At 43.4% G+C, this 3,397-nt stretch overlaps 1 long non-coding RNA gene across 2 annotated transcripts; it reads right to left on the bottom strand.

Annotated features, from left to right (window-relative positions):
- Window positions 1–760: 760 nt before the first annotated feature.
- On the bottom strand, window positions 761–2,754 carry LOC117545190. 2 transcript variants are annotated; one of them, XR_004568778.1, is made up of 4 exons: window positions 2,654–2,733; window positions 1,120–1,164; window positions 983–1,047; window positions 784–864 (listed from the first exon to the last, which is right to left on the bottom strand). It is a non-coding gene; the product is annotated as an uncharacterized LOC117545190 (long non-coding RNA). The 2 variants fall into 2 exon arrangements; XR_004568777.1 differs by having other exon boundaries at window positions 761–1,047; window positions 2,654–2,754.
- Window positions 2,755–3,397: the final 643 nt, after the last annotated feature.

Here is a 3,397-nt window from a genome sequence, read left to right as displayed (position 1 = left end):
AAGGCTCTGTCCCCGAAGGATCGCAGGTTGGTGCGGGGGGCCAGAGTCTGAAGACCGCAGGTTCCGGGGTAGGGCATGTGGGAATTGTATTGATTTGATACAAGCAAGCCAGTGTTTCATTGTGTACTTTCAACTACAGTATATGGTCCGGCAAGTTCAGCATTCACTGTGATGTATATAAAATAAGACACTGATACCATTTTCCTCAATGAACATTTATTGAACAGAACATCATATGGAAAATCAGAGCTGGTCAACTTAAAAAAATATTGACCTGCAGGAGTTTAAAGCCTATTTAAAAACTCCTCGGAATCTTTCACAAGTCCTTCAGCCTTTGGTGCGCTTCCTCACTCATGTTCTTGGCGAGGTCATGAGAACAAAGTTCCATCTCACTGATAAGACAAGATGGTATAAAGAAGTCATATGTAATATTATAAAATCACATGCATCAGGGGTTGTACACTTTAATGTGTCCATTCACTAACCGACTCTTTAGGAAGGAAGCTGTAAGGCCTCTTGTTATAGGAGTGGTCCTCATCAGTGTCCAGGGGCATCAGACAGTCAACCATTATTTTGACAGTGCTTTACATGCACAGTTTAACTCCTCCAAAAATGATCCAGGCTCGATTCAGAATGACACAATACCACACAAAACAAATGTTGCATGTACCATAAGTTCTATGTAGTATGTGTTTTAGGAGTAGTAACCCATTCTGAAACAGGCACACAGGGTCAGAGATACGTTGAGCGATACACTGACCATGGTGCTGCTTGCATGCGTCCTTTTACGACTGATCCTGAATGTAGGTGGGACATTGGGTCGCCCTGCCTTCCTCACTATAGTGAGCAAACCTCTTTCCATACCTGCAATTAAGACACATTTTCTTCACCAGAAGGTTGAATTTTAGAGCCAGGTGTTCCCCCCAAATCTTCTTGATAATACAATTACAAATTCAAATGTTTTTGTAGCACTGCAGCATACCCTTCCAGTCCAAAGTTTTCCACCAGGATAACACACCACCACCTTCTCAGGAGAGACATGTCATGCTAAAGAAAGAGCATCAATTTTCATTAAGTTTGTTATAGCATTTTAATGTGACTTATTTCCTTAATACTTACAATGCTGAAGTCAAAGCTGGCCTCCATGGCAAAATACCAGGCATACTGTAATTAGAATTTTATTAGCACATGCAAGACATAATGTACACGTGATGGCTTATAACTCAGTGAGAAAGTAGTCACACACCTCCAATAAAATGTGGAGGTGATAACGCCACAAGAAAGATGCACGAGAGGCCTACCTATACGTGAACATTCCTTAAATCCTTTTATTATTGCACACCTGTTTATTTGCAAGTGCATAATGTGAGAGAACATTGGGATTCAAACAGAATGTTTGTCAGGTCTAAGTGGTGGTGAATCACTATTGCATGTATTTACAAATGAAAGGTGTTAAGGAGCAATCAATTGTGCCATATCACGGCCTTATCCTTACTCACCATTATCATGAAGACACCACAGTCATTCCCATTCCCATATATATATATAGCAAAATAAACACAATTACACTGCGCTAAACAGCCACATCGACAAACAAACGAGAACCTAAATAGTATGTAATTATATCTAAAACCACAATACGTTAATTACAGCGACGTGCAGTCAGGCAGAGCCTCACCTGCCATACTCCAATGTAACGGAAAAACAACTAAAGAAAAACTAAATAGTAAAAATAATAAAATGTCTCCACTGATCTGTTTTGTAAATGTGATTTATGTTTGATTCCAATCGCTTTTTATAGTCAAAATCAGCAAATGTGCCGAGCTCCGCTACAACTACGGGGCGCGATGAGAGAAGTGAGGCAGGGACGAGCTCTGCCTCACGTAAGCCCACAGTAACTGGCTGGAGCGCGGGCACTAATTTAGCGCGGGCACTTATTTTGTGAGCCAGTTACTGTGTGGTGAGGTGAGGCACAGATGAGCTCTGCCTCACCTCAGAATGCGTCACCCCACAGAAACTGGAAACAGTCTGGAAAGCGGACCCTAAGCGCATGCCTGCACCATCTCACTGTATGTCACCAATGTAATGTTTGTAGATCCCTTTATTACATTTATCCTCGCCATCCATAGTCTCTAAATAACTTCTTTCACGTATATATGATATTTAGGCTCGCTGGTCTCATCATACAACGGCAATGAAAAAAGCACCAGGGGAGGTAGCCATAACCTCTGCCGCACTGAAGGGGGCGCAAGTGAGCCCACAGGTTCTTGTTGCTACTGTTATTCTACGCAGAGACGGAACGCAAACAACAAACTAGACTTTTGAGACTAGAGGAAGATAAGGAGGACTTTTACAAAAAAGTAATAGAGATTGTTGTCCAGAAGGATAGCATGGACTTCATCTTCAAGTCAAGGTAAGACCCCAATTATAATGCAAATGGCTCTTACTAAGAAAGAACAATCCAATATTTAGATTGTGGGTAACCTTTTGTTGAACGGTCTGTTTAAAATGAATTGAAGCATCAGACTAAAAAAGCTTTTGAAAATAACCGAATATTTCGATTAAGGTCAAAATATAATATTTGTAAATCTGACTCTGAAAGAGTCAGTGCCTCACCAGCCATGAACCTCACCGCACGTCACTGGTTAATTACCTGTACTCGGTGCGCCATATTGTTTGTTGTCTGTTGTCTGTAAACCTCCATGTCTCCTTAAATATCCTTGCGTCAGCGTCTCACGTGTTGGACGTGCTCTCTTCTGACCATATTTGGAAGTAGAACTTTCGCGGCCGCAGCTAGACCCTTCTCAGCCACCGTAGTGTCGTGTCAGGTGGGCGTGTCGTGTACCGTCGTGTACTGTCCGCGGCCGCAGCTAGACCCTTCTCAAAGAAATCACTCTGATTGGCTGTTCAGCTAGCGAATCAGTGCAACCAAACTATTAAGAAGGCAAATCTGAGATTTAATTTAACTCCAGCTCTCGACACAGGTTCAGGAAAGCCCCATGAGCTTCTCGTTGTAGAGTGAAAATGGAACGCACACGCTATTTGTTGTTTGTTTATATCACGCAGTCTGTTCTTCTTCTCTCGGTTATCACGCAGTCTGTCTTCCGGTTATTGCCTCTTTTGAATGACGAATACACACTACCGCCGCCTGCTGGTAAGGAGAGTTATTGCCACTCACGCATGCGCAGTTCGTACGTGCTTCTTGGCTGTCGGCTGAAGTCTTTGCGGTGTGTTCCAGTGCGACACATGGCCAAAACGCAGAGACGTGAGGCGACGCAACAGTCGGGGTCCGTCTGTGTCAGTTATTTGTTGTCAGATTAGTGTGTCCGGGCCTTAAAGGCCCTGACACACCAAGCAGTCACCAGAGGACTCGCCGACGCCGACGTCGGCTGTTGCG

Source organism: Gymnodraco acuticeps, unplaced genomic scaffold (genome assembly GCF_902827175.1).
Source record: "Gymnodraco acuticeps unplaced genomic scaffold, fGymAcu1.1, whole genome shotgun sequence".
In the NCBI taxonomy this organism is placed as follows: domain Eukaryota; kingdom Metazoa; phylum Chordata; class Actinopteri; order Perciformes; family Bathydraconidae; genus Gymnodraco; species Gymnodraco acuticeps.
Note: the sequence above shows the minus strand (reverse complement) of the source record. Positions and strands in the feature narration are given on the sequence as shown.